Source organism: Stenella coeruleoalba, assembly GCF_951394435.1.
Source record: "Stenella coeruleoalba genome assembly, chromosome: 3".
NCBI lineage: Eukaryota > Metazoa > Chordata > Mammalia > Artiodactyla > Delphinidae > Stenella > Stenella coeruleoalba.
The window spans coordinates 45,899,056-45,912,769 of record NC_137148.1 but is presented as its reverse complement, the minus strand read 5'-3'; the positions used below and the strand labels follow the sequence as shown (position 1 = coordinate 45,912,769).

Here is a 13,714-nt window from a genome sequence, read left to right as displayed (position 1 = left end):
AAGCCACTACTAGCCACCTAATTCAATTTCTAACTAATGTATTGGTATCAGGTTACCTTTATATAATTTTACATCACTAGGTTCTCTCTTTGCAATTTTGGAGACAATAGCTTATAATAAACCTGGAAGTTTTTGGTGCTATGAGGTACAACATAATTCACCAAATATCTAAAATTAATTAATGAATGAATTTATGAAAACACAGCCACAAGATGTAAAGAATTGCCAATGTTTGGTACAAACTGGGAGGGAGAAAATCAAGGGAAGTTTATTAATCAAGGAAACTGCAGAATTTTTAAAATATTGGAAGTTGTTGGGATTTGGGGAGCTAAAAGTACTTTTGATCTTAGTTTGTAGCAAGTTCACATTTTAATAGAATGGAAACCTCTAGTTTTCAGTACACCTGTGCTTTGATCTCCTTGTCTGTCATTGCAATGTGATTATGAGGATTACTGGGTCATTCTCAGACTAAGTTGTTTTTATGATTTAATTTTCTGGGAGAGGAAGGGGATCATTAAAGGATATCATTAAAAGGAGAGACATGAGGCTTGTAATTGACCTTCCTTGAAAGTAGTCCCATCTGGAAGATTTTATCGGTAAACATTTATCAGTGCATTTGGCTTTTAAGCAGATTCTTCTCCTCTATTCTTTAAAATAAGCAGGCAAAGTCTAAAAAGAAACCACATGAGTGCCCATAGGTTGCTTTTGTGCATACTCATTGGGAAGAAAATTCTCTCCTAAGATAATTATACGATTCTTTTTTTAAGCTTTGCTTCAGTGATTCTCTTTCTCAGATTATAATTTGCAGGTAATAGTGTTCTTCAATGACAGTGCTTTGTTGTGATTTGTTTTCATGTATGTTCAGAGTGGAGGTGTTAGGGATGGGATATTTGTGAAATCTAGTGTGCAGGTGCTTTGAAAATCTGTTAAAACTCTGTTAAGCCCAGCACTAGTCTGAAACTTCATATTGTACTTTTCTAAAGTACCGCAACTGTTTTTTAGGAAGACAGACGTTGCTGTGGTTTGAATAAAAGTACCAACATGACGTTATCACCTACCAGTCAGAAGACATAACCCAGGCAGTCTCGTAAAGTTGTGTTTTGCAGGTATCAGAAGAGTTGCTTCCATTTTCACATATCTTAAAGTTTTCCTGTTTGGTTGGTTTTGCTTGTTGACTTGTGTGTGTCGATAATCACAACCTTTGTCATTTTCCAGTTCCATATCCACTTTCAGAGAGAGAAAATTTCTTTTTTAAAAATTTTGAAGTTTTACATTTCCTGAAATATTTCCCCTCATTGATAGCCAACTCTGTTTCTTCCATTCCCTTGAGCATACTCTCTAGTCAATTTAAAAAGCAACATTGACATATCACACACCCATAAGCAGTTGTTACACACTTGTTTTCACACTCAGTAAAATGTCCTGGCTGCATTTCTCCTACATGTTGTATATTAGTGACGTCATCTCTCCACTTAATGGGGTTCCATGAGGTTTTAGGTAAAGTATGGGTACCATTTGGATTAGTCTATGGGTCCTATTATCAGAGCTCTCTCCAATTTTGGCTTCATCCCATTTCCATACACCTGGGGACAGCACCAATGTCAGAATCCTAGAGCTGTATCTTTCCAGGTTTTTCATCCAACAAAAAAAAGAGCTTCTCTCTCTAGTAGCTCCCATACAATAAGGTTGTAGACACTACAACCAATCACGGTGACCCCACCTAACAGTGAGCAGGTTCCCTGAAGGGAATCAGGGTATTGTTTTCCAAGGAAAGGAAAACCGAATGCTGGGCATCCGTAACGACCAATTGCTCACTAGCGATACAGGCCTATTTCTTCATGAGATAGCAGCTTCTCATTGTGTATGGACTTCATGACAGATCTATCATAGCTAACTAGTAAATTCTGAAGTCTTATTGCATGCCTGAACTCTAGGCCAGTTACATCTGTTTATAGCTCAGAAGGACTGCCGCAGCAAAGGGAGCAGGGCAAACAAACCCCATTACACTAATTATCAAGTTAACCATCGCTAGGGCCCACCTTTGTTCACAACTTGATGCCCCTACAACAGACTCCCACACAGATCACTTATCTCCATCTTGAAGGAAAACACTAGATGTTTTTATCCTCTTACTTTTCTCTGCAGTAACCAGCACAGTGCGTTGTACATGATACACAATTAAGTAACATTTGTGAAATGAATAAAGAACATTTGGGGGAAATAAAAAGCAATCATTCCTCATCAGGAATGAGTTGAGAACCACCGGCATAGCCTGTTTGACAGCTTGGACTGGATTCTGTTTCAGGTTTGGTTTTTGGAAACTCTCCTTATTTTAAGTAGGAATGATTACTAAAATGATTTCATACTTATTAATCTATTATTATCAGTCTTAGCCAATTATAAAAATGGCATGGAAAATTAGGCAGGAAAAACTTGAATGTTATAAACAGTTGAGCATATTGTATACATAGTGAAGAAAATATTTTCTTCATTTTTTTTTTTTTTCTGGTAGCTGAGGTAATACCAGAAGAACTCAAGAGTAGACTTGAAGTGATATCAGAAGAAGGTGGTTACCCAAGTTTACTGACTGCTGGTAGGTGGCCAGAAATAATGAGAGGGTACAATAGATATGTTCAGTTTTCTTGGCACACATAACTATTTAATTATCTCATTTCTGAAAGAACTATAGCTCCACTGTTACCTAAGTTTATCCTTTAGCCGCTTAATATAGTAATACCCCTGGTGTAAAAGAGGGAATCAATTACTGTGATAACCTGGATCCTTTGTAAAAGAATACTAGCATACCAAGGAGGGTTTTTGTTTTTTGTCTTAGTCTATTTTTTGTCCCATTCCTTTTTAGGTAAGAATTAGCGTCTAAAAACACCACATTATGGGATTGTAAATACAGTGTTTCCGTTGTAACTTAATAAGCATAAAAATAAACAGTCACTTCTCCACTTTTGCCATACAGGAGAGTTGAATGCTGGGTCATTAGTTACTAGCAAAAGTCCTTCTTTTTTATTTTTTTAATGACTTGCAAAATTTGCTGGTAATACACAAAGTCTAAGCGAAACTGACTTCAGAATGAGTATTGGGCTTTCATTGTTTACTGCATATTGCTCACTGACCCATCTTTTCAGAGGTATCAGCTGTATGAAAATAATAGTACACTTTTTCAGAAGCATAAAGTCGGTCAGAGTTCATCACTTTGCTCAGCCTCTTGAGACCCTGACCCAATGATGTTAGCAAAAAAGAAATTGTCTTAGGACTCCAGAGTCTCAGAGAAGTGCTAAGAGTACCCATCATTCATTCCTGTGTTTCTACATTTAGTTTCAAAGTTAAGGATAAAACCTAGCTTCTGAGATTCCCTCCTGGGGCATCTTTTGTGTCTACTTGGGTTTCGCCAGTCCTTCATTTGAACACTCAGGCATCTCAGGCATGGTTTAACTGTAATTGAATTGTAAGTTACAAATATATTTTCTCAACATTTTGCAAGCATCCTTCCATTGTTTTCTAACATTGGTGACATCCCAATGTCTATTCAAAACCTATTTTTCTTTGTAAAAAATTTTTTATGAACTTCTCTTCATCCCTGATATCTCTACACTTCATGATCAATTGTCTTGGTCTGGGTGTTCATCTGCTGTCCTGGGCGCACACTAGATCTTTTCACTCCAGACATATGGGTCCTTTAACTCTGGATTTGTTTTCTTTTCTTAGTTCATTCATAATTTTACCTTTTCCATTTTCTCTGTTTTCTCTTCCTGGGATTCGTTAGTTGAATGTTGGACCTCCTAGATCAGATCCTTTAATCTCCTCACTTTTTTCTTCTTCTTTTTCATCTCTTTGGTGTTTTGTTATACCTTATAGAAATTTCTTCAAATTTATCTTCCAACCTTTCTATTAAAATTTTCATTTTGGCCATTTTATTTTTCAATTTCAGTACTTTCTTGTCCTCTGCTGTTGCCTTTTTAACAGCATCTATTCTTATGTCAGGAATGCATTATCTTTGTACACAAATGATAGTTCTTTAGAGGTTTTCCTCTGTCTGTTTCCTGTGGATTTCTTTATTCAGTTGATGTGGTCTCCTTATACTAGTCTCTCTTCTTTATTCTGGATAATTTCCTCAAGAGGCTGTCCATTCATATTTAAAGATCTCACACCACACACACACACACACACACACACACACACACACACACACACACACAAAGACAATCAAACAACAACGATGATAACAGCAAGAAATATACCACCAAAGTTCTTTGAACATGGACGGGGCTTGTCAACTGCAGGGTTTCACTATAGCATGATTGGTTGTTCAGTTGGGTTATTCTTTGGGAATTCTGAAGTGTCATCATGACAAGATTCTCCAATTTCTGCCTGGAAGATATGCAACTGAGGGCATATACCTGACTGCTAGGGTTTGGGGAACATGGCTTATAAGGAGGTTGTGTGTCTTACTGGGAACTCTGCAGTTAAGCATCTGTTTTTCAACCTTGGGTGTCACCTTGTTTGCCACAGTGCCTGATGTCCTCAGTTTGATGTCTCTCTAGCTTATTTTCTCCAAAAAAGGTAAGATTTAGTCTCCAACAGGAGAGGGAAATAGTTGGGGTCCAAAGTCTCCATATAATTTTCATGTACTTTCAGCCTCTCACTAAACTCCTGCCTTCCTTAGTGTAAGCTGCCTCTGAGCTCTGCATGTCTGGGTTGGGTAGAACGTGTTGGTTCACTTTCCCTTGGAATTTGCTCTCTGTAATCATCTTCTCAGTTGTGCTGAGGCAGTTTCTACTTCTCATCCACTCTCTCCTTTCTAAAAATCATTGAAATTTCTCCTTTGATGATCTCTCCTCCCTCATTATCTATGCCTTTGTAGATCTGTGTGTTTTTATTCCCTTACTTTCATTTTAGTGAGGTGTCAGAAAGAGAAGATAAGCATGTATAGTTTCCCCATCTTTGCTAGAAATCCAGGGAAACTATAACTGAGGAGGAAGGTGGCTTGGAAGAGGACTTAGAAAAAAAGTGATCAAACAAGTTGAATGAAAGATAGCAAGATTCTAGAAGGTCCTGCTTCTGACGATAGCTAACATTTATTGAGTGCTCATTATGTGCTTGGAGTTTTGCAAAAAGTTCTTTATGCGGGACATTTATTTTTGTCCTTGTAAGAACACCAGGAGGTAGGCACTGAGAAATAGAGAGGTAATATGACTTGTCTACATTAGTAAATGGTAGAGCTGGGATTTAAATCCAAGTCTGACTCCAGAGACCATCCTCTCAACCACTAAACTATCTTGCCTCCTGTAAGTGGCTTAAACAGGGATTTTAAATGAAAATGTATCTGAAAAAAATATTTTTCATGTCTATGATTTAGGAGACTTTCTTTTCTACCAAAATTATTAATTGGCCTATTTAATAATGTTTTAAGACTAGAAAATTCTTTCAGGTTTGAAAAGTAGTAAGAGAACTTTCTTCAGATGAATAGGTACTATCTGTAGGACTTTATGAGACTTAGGTACTCATCATTTTACAAACCTATAGACCATCTATTTGAATTCTGACCTCTTACCATTTTGTAAAATAAATATGCTCTTTACAACTGTGGTTTTACCTTTTTTTTTTGCGGTACGCGGGCGTCTCACTGTTGTGGCCTCTCCCGTTGTGGAGCACAGGCTCCGGACATGCAGGCTCAGCGGCCGTGGCTCACGGGCCCAGCCGCTCTGCGGCACGTGGGATCTTCCCGGACCAGGACACGAACCCGTGTCCCCTGCATCGGTAGGCGGACTCTCAACCACTGTACTACCAGGGAAGCCCTGTGGTTTTTCTCTTAATATTCATTGGCATATAGTTGCTTTATGGCATCGTGTTAGTTTATACTGTACAGCAAGTGAATCAGCTATATGTATATGTATATCTCTTCTTTTTTGGATTTCCTTCTCATTTAGGTCACAGCAGAGCATTGAGTAGAGTTCCCTGTGCTATACAGTAGGTTCTCATTAGTTATCTCTTTTATGCATAGTATCAATAGTGTATATATGTCAGTACCAATCTCCCAATTCAGCCCACCCCCCCCAACTGTGTTTTAAATCATATGTAGAGAGATGGAGGTTGCGTCTGTACAACACCAAACATCTGGAAGAAAAAAATCCCCCACCAAAGCTTGTTAAAAGAGATTCATAAGCAAAGCATGCTTTTGAATTATGAAAACAGATTCATGTCCAACATCTTGAAGAACTCTCACATGTATGTTTATGTTTCAAATATAGCTTAGAGATCATTAAGATTAAAATTCAATTGTGTGCTCTGTTGTCTTTGCCATCAATTTCAGTTAAACCAGACTTGCTTGGCAGTTTCGGAGAGAAAGGTCTTCAGTGCTTTTCCTTTTGCTATTTTGACTTCGGGTTTTTTTTCCCCCCATAAGTACATATTATTTAAGGAGACTCTTTATGTTAAACCTCTAAATCATTCACCAGGTGGTCTTCATCAGCACTTATACAGATGAAATAGAACTAAAAGTTTCCATAAATTAATCTTTTTTAGGCTTTGTAAAATTTTTGTGAACTTCCAAGAAGCCACATGTGTTCAGGTTTTTGTCTTCTGTTTTTATTTTTTTGTTTTTTAAATAGACTTTATTTTTTAGAGCAGTTTTAGGTTGACAGCAGAATTGAGTGGAAGAGATTTCCCATGTACCCCCTACCCCCATACGTGCATAGCCTCCCTATCATCAACCCACCCCACCAGAGTGGTACATTTGTTACAACTGATGAACCTACACTGATACATCATTATCACCCAAAGTCCACAGTTTACGTTAGGGCTCACTCTTGGGTTGGGAGAAATGTATAATGACGTGTATCCACCATTATACTTTCATACACAGTATTCTCACTGCCCTAAAAATCCTCTGTGTTCCACCTGTTACGCCTTCCTCCCCTCCCTTCCCCCACTGGCAACCACTGATTTTTTTAACACTGTCTCTGTAGTTTTTGTCTTTTCCGGAAGTCATATAGCTAGAATCATACAGCATGTAACCTTTTCAGTTTGGCTTCTTTCACTTAGTAATATACATTTAAGTTTCCTCCATGTTTTTTCAAGGCTTGAGAGCTCATTTCTTTTCAGTGCTGAATAATACTCCATTGTCTGGATGTACCACAGTTTACTGATCCACTCACCTACTGAAGGATAGCTTAGTGCTTCCAAGTTTTGGCAATTATGAATAAGGCTGCAATAAACATATATGTACAGATTTTTGTGTGGACATAAGTTTTCAGTGTTTGGGGGATAACTACCAAGTAGCGCTATTGCTGGCTCACATGGTAAAAGTATGTTTAGTTTTGTAAGAAACTGCCACACTGTCTTCCAAAGTGGCGAAACCATTGTGCATTCCCACCAGCAATGAATGAGAGTGCCTCTTGCTTCTCCACATCCTCTCCAGCACTTGGCGTTAACAGAGTTACAGACTTTGGCCATTCTAATAGGTGTGTAGTGGTATCTCATTGTTTTAACTTGCATTTCCCTGATGACTTATTTGGAGCCACTTTTCATATGCTTATGAAATGCGCCTCTTAAGGAATTCACCTATTTTTTAATCAACTTACTTGTTTTCTTACTGTTGAGTTTTAAGATTTCTTTATATACTCTGAATGACAATTCTTTATCAGATATGTCATTTGCAAATATTTTCTCCCCAGTCTGTGGCTTGTCTTCTCATTCTCTTAACATTGTCTTTCACAGAAGAGAAATTTTAATGAAGTCTAGATTATCGATTATTTCTCTCATGGATTATGCCTTTAGTGTTGTATCTAAAAAGTCATGATGAAACCCAAGGTCATGTTTTTCTCCTATGTTATGTTCTAGGAATTTTATAGTTTGTGTTTTACGTTTAGGTCTGTTACCCATTTTGAGTTAATTTTTGTGGAGTTAATTTTATAAGGTCTGTGTCTAGATTATTATTATTATTACTATTTTGCAATGTCTAGTTCTTCCAGTGCCATTTATTGAAAATAACATCTTTCCTCCATTGTATTGCCTTTGTTGAAGATCGTGCTTCTTTGTCAAAGATCAGTTGACTGTGTTTATATGGATCTATTTAGGAGCTGTCTGTTCTGTTCCATTGATACATTTGTTCCTTCTCCAATACCACACGCCTTGATTACCATAGCTTCCTAGTATCTTTGTAAATTTTAAAATCATGAACTATAACAAACATTTATAGAAGTACATAAAACATAAGTGTTAAGTTTAACCAACAATTTTAAAGTAAACACCTATTTTAATCGTCCCTCTGAAGCACCCTGTTTCTGTTTCCTATCTCCAAAGAGATAACTACTGTCCGAATTTTTTCTTTTCCTGCTTGTGTCTATGGTATGGTTTACCACTTATGCATCCATCCCAAAACAAAGGAGTTCAATTTAGTTTGTTTTTTGTATTTTATGTAAATAGGCTCATCTTGTGGATACTTTTATGTTTTGCTTCTTTTACACAATGTTATACTGGTAATATTCATCAATATTGCATGTAGCTGAGGACCACACATTTTCATGACTATATCGTGTTCTGTTGTATAAAGTAACCACAATTTATTTGTCCAATCTCCTCTTGTCAGGAAGTTGGGCAGTTTCCAGCTGGAAAATATTATGAATAAAGATATTATGGATTTTCATTTACACGTATCTTAGTGCTTATTAGCATGCATTTCTGTGGGGGAATGCACCAAGAAATGGAATCTTGGGTCATGCATGTCTTTAACCTTGCTATGTAAGGGGAAAGTATTTGATAAAGTGCATAAAAAGTGTATGAGAATTCCTGTAACTCCACATCTTAGCCAAAAAGCACATTGTATTGTCAGACTTTCTAATTTGTTTCAAGTATGGAGATTTTATAATGAGATCATTGCATTTCCCTGATTACTAATGAGGGTGAGTGCTCTTTCATATGTTTAGTGGATATTTGAACTTGCTTTTTGTTGTTGTTATGCTTCTTCATGACAAGTGTTTTCTAAAAGGCATTTTCAAGCACCGTTTAGGAAACCAAAGGCCCCGTAGATACAATCTGTGCCACAACCTGTAAATGAGAAAGGCTAATAATACTCTAGAGGACTCAATGATGGAAGCTTCTGAGAATCTATAGTATATAGAATGCAAATATTAGTTTGGATTCAGTGTCATTGTTCTTGTTTCCTATCCTATCATATTTTGCATCCCTTCTCAACATTTTTATAATTTGGGACTGCCTTAGAGATATTTTTCCTTATTGTTGCTCTTGTGTATAAAAGAGATGGTAGGGCTTCCCTGGTGGCGCAGTGGTTGAGAGTCCGCCTGCCGATGCAGGGGACACGGGTTCGTGCCCCGGTCCGGGAAGATCCCACATGCCGCGGAGCGGCTGGGCCCGTGAGCCATGGCCTCTGAGCCTGCACGTCCGGAGCCTGTGCTGCGCAACGGGAGAGGCCGCAACAGTGAGAGGCCCGCGTACCGCAAAAAAAAAAAAAGGTGCTAAAAACAGATTATCCAATATAAGTGCTCAATAAATGTTAGCTCTGTTGCGATCTTTTCTGATTATTTACTCTTAAAGAGCAATAACATGTTACCAGAAATAAGAGGTAGAGCTGCCAGAACTAAAAGTGATTTTTGTAATCATACCTATCAGCCTAGATTAATAGCTTTGATTTCTTCATCTATAAATATAGAATAATTAATCCCTAAAAAATCCCTAAACATTGTAAAACTAATACATAATGTTGACTAGAACTCAATACCGATTAGTCTGTTTATCTTGATGAAACCGTATCACCCTCAGAGCTAAGCTGATAACCTGAAATCATGCACAGCCTCTGTTTCTTTTCTGAACTCATAATTCCATCCTCCAGCCCACTTAGTACATTTACGCCAGAAAATCTATAAGTTGCCACAATTGCTTGAAGTATAACACTGGGGGTTTCCACGCAGCAGGGTCTTCTGATGTAAGTGTACATTAATAGGCATCGTCTAAAGGCAAAATGAGGCTATTCCACAAATATGGATTGAATTTCTACAATGGTCTAAAAACTGTGAGGAACAGAGAAGATATTATGAGTTCTTGCTATTCTTTTGAAGCTAAGACCTACATGACTAAATGATTAGAGAAAAAAAATATGCTCTATAGGGGCCAGGATGATGTCTAATTCACCTTTGTGTTCACTCACACTAACAAATAAATGATTATTAGTGAATGAATGAATTGCAGTAGGAAAAAGAAAGATAAATACAGATAGAGGTCATTGGTCCATTTAACAAACACCTGTTGAGTGCATTGGAATTGTCAAGGTGTGTAACTTTTAGCTATGAAATTTCTCATATAGGCACCCTCTGAGAGTTGTAAAGTGTACTTAGAAATCTGTGACCTCTTAAATTTGAGAAATGCTCATATGGAGATAGAATCAGGGTGAATAGGGGAAAGACAGGCACCAGGAAAACTGCAGTAATCACACACGAAACAAAGAGGACTTGAACTAAGGGAATTCAGAAGAGAAGAAATAAATCCAAGTTATTTATGAAGTAAAACAGTCAGAACTTAGTGATGTCCAGGGGTTTGGGCTTGAGAGAGAGAGGACTCAAGGAGCATGCTTGGATTTCTGGCTTCAGTAACTGGGTGAGTGATTGGGGCATCTCAGTAAGAGATCTCTCCATAGCAAGGTAGCAGACAGAGTAAGTACCAGTGTTGGAAATACGGAGTGTGAGGTGTCTGTGCACATTCAGGTGGAGATTTCTGGAATGTGGAAGAGCAATTTAAACTGTAGTTTTCAGAACATAAGTAGGTAGATATTGCAGTTTTGGGGGTAATTCACTCACAGGGGCAATGAGTAGGGCGAGAAAAGAAGTGTAGAGAAAGATGAATCCAATAAAGAGATTGAAAAAGAGTGACTGAGAAGTAGGCAGAAAATCAGGAGAGTGGTTCCCAAATCCAAGGTAGGAGAGAATTCCAAGAAGGTCTGAATTGTTAGAAAACCTGTGTGGAGAAGGTAATTGAACTGGGTATGGAAAAACAAGTGGAATAGGTAGGGCAGAAAGAAAGGAAGAGGTATGGATTCTGGGTTGGGAGACATTATAAGCAGTCTTATAAGAGATGTAAAATGTGTACAAGAGGGTTGGCTGGAGTAGGCAGGACAGCACAGGGCTGAAAGATGGGCTCTGAAACCGAACTCCTTAGGTTCAAATCCCAGCTCCCCACTTTTAGCTATGTGATCCTCAGCAAGTTATATAACCTCTGAGCCTCAGTTTTCTCACGTGTAAAATGGGGACAATAAGAGTTCATTCTTCATTAACTTGTTTATTTTTTACTCTCCTGTATAGATGTCCTTGCAAAGTCAGAATGATTTTATATATACAGTATTGTTTTTAAGTATCTCTGAATATTTTATTCTTTGTTCTCCTACCATCCCAGCCCCATTTATATTTTCCCATTTATGGATACTTTATTTTAATAAACAGAAGTTTTAAACTCTTTATATATAGCCTGTATATTAAAGTATATAGATATATTTGATATATCCTTAGCAAGTCTTTTCCTACCCCAATATACGTACCTGTGTTTTACTTCAGTCCTTTATGGATTTACGTTACATGTTTAAATTTTTAATAATTATGGAATATATTTTATTGTAAGTCAGGGCTGTGATAGTCTTTACCTAGGTTTCTTAGATTTTCAGAACACTATTTATTAAATAATCCATAGTTTCCTTATTGGCTTGAGATGTCGCTTCTCTATTTTACTAATTTTAAGGGTGGCTGGTTCTGTTTTTAATCTTTAGGGACTGTTCCTATATAAAAAGCACCATGGTATAATTAGTATTTATAAACAATACATTTTAGTATCTGGGAGAACATGTGCCCTCTTAATTAATCTTATTTTTCACAATTTTCCAGTTATTCCCACTTGGTCTTGCTAATTTATAAATATTACTTTAAATATTATAAAAATTAATTTTATAATCAATTTGCGAAGCCCTCCCAAAAAAATCCTACTAGAATTTTGATTGAAATTGCATTAAGTTGCTAATTAAGCAGTGTACAAGTGCTACACAACTGCTTATGAAACTCCTGAGAAACTCCTAGTTCTTAAATTATAAATATTCACAGTCAACAAAGGATCACGAGGCGTTTGAAGAAAACCAATAGCAAGAACAAGAAGAAACTAATGAGTGAACAAAACAAATGTATTTTTCTAAAGTAAATTTGTCTTCTGTTTCCAGAAGAAACAGAGATGATAAAAGGTATAGGAAAAAACCCTTAAAATATTAAATTTTCAGAGATTAGGGGAAGAGTACATTCATTAAGTATGCTCAGGTTTCTGTGAAATAGGAGCAGGATGCTGAAAAAATAGGAAGATTGGATAAAAGACTGAGTGTGCTTGGAGTCTGAATTAGTCAAACAAAATCTCACAGAATGTAGAACAAGAAGAGAGGGATACAAAATATGGTAGAAAAGAGATAGGAAGAGTGAGATGGGAGTAGGGAAGTGAGAAGAAACAGGAAAAAAATAATTGGAAAAAACAAACAAACAAACAAACAAAAACCCCTCGACATGAAGAGTGATTCAAGTCCTCAGACTGAAAGGTTCATCCAATGCCTGACAGGGGAAAAAAAAACAAACTGAGACACACGCTGATAAAATTTTGGAATTCCAAGGATGAGAAATTGATCCTAAAAGGTTCTAGAGAACAACAAAGGATCTTTCAAAGGTATCAGACTTCTCATCAGCAAAGCTGGAAGCTGGGACAGACTAGGCAATGTTTCAAAGTTCTGAGGAAGATTAAGCAGAGCCCTAAGTTGATAGCCAAACTATCAAGTGTTGGGACAAACTAAAGATGCATTTAGACACATATGGGCTTTACACTCCAATAAAGATGTTAAAAAAAAAAAGAAATTAAAACTGAAAAAAAAATCCATATATGGGCTCAAGTTTACAAGTTTACCTCCTATAGATCCTTCCTAATGAAAAAAATATATATATTGCTCAAAGATACATTCAAGCACAACAGAACAACAAGAATTCTACACAGTTCACCTAGGATACAAAGAGCACTGGAACCAAGCCAGCTGTCTTACGAAAATAAATCCCAGGATGACAACAGTGAAATAGGCCTAGAAAGCAGGCAGCCTAAATTAGAAAGAGTTGTCACAGAGTTCCAAGAAAAATGTCTTCAAGAAGAAAGTAGGTATCGTAAATCAAATTGCATAGTTAAGAACCTTTTAACATTTAAAGCAAAGTTAATTGCCTTAAAGTTATAGATTAATCTGTCTTTATAATATTGAGTCTTCCCATCCAGGAAATTAGATACATGTATATTTTTCTAGTTTTTTTTTAACGTCCTTCAGTGACGTTTTATAGTATTATTTATACAAGACTTTAATATCTTTTATTGAATTTATTTCTAGATATTTTGTATGTTTTATGCTATTGTAAATGGGGTACTTTCTCTATTTTCTAACTGGTTATTGCTGGTATATAGAAAGCCTATCGTGTACTATATGCATTTTATAATGTTCTGCCTTTCTTATAAATCAAAATGTTCTGCCTTTCTTATATATTTTAGTTGGTTGTCCTGAAATTTTGAGTTACAGAATTATCATCTGAAAATATAATTTTGTACCCTCCTTTCAAACATTTTGTACTTCGTATTTGGTTTTCTTATTTAATTACCTAGGTTAGAATTTTCTGAGCAGCATTAAATAATTGGAGAC

The 13,714-nt window shown here is 36.7% G+C and overlaps 1 protein-coding gene across 6 annotated transcripts in view; it reads left to right on the top strand.

Annotated features, from left to right (window-relative positions):
• The window catches only part of PDE4D (phosphodiesterase 4D), a 723,544-nt gene that overhangs the window by 616,075 nt on the left and 93,755 nt on the right, over positions 1-13,714 (top strand). Inside the window, exon 1 of one of the 6 annotated variants that reach the window (XM_079918762.1) lies at positions 2,524-2,593. The exons of the other annotated variants lie outside the window; for them this stretch is intronic. The gene's annotated coding sequence lies outside the window, so the exon portion shown is untranslated. Of the gene's footprint in view, positions 1-2,523; positions 2,594-13,714 lie in introns of those variants that run through there. 6 annotated transcript variants of the gene reach the window in all.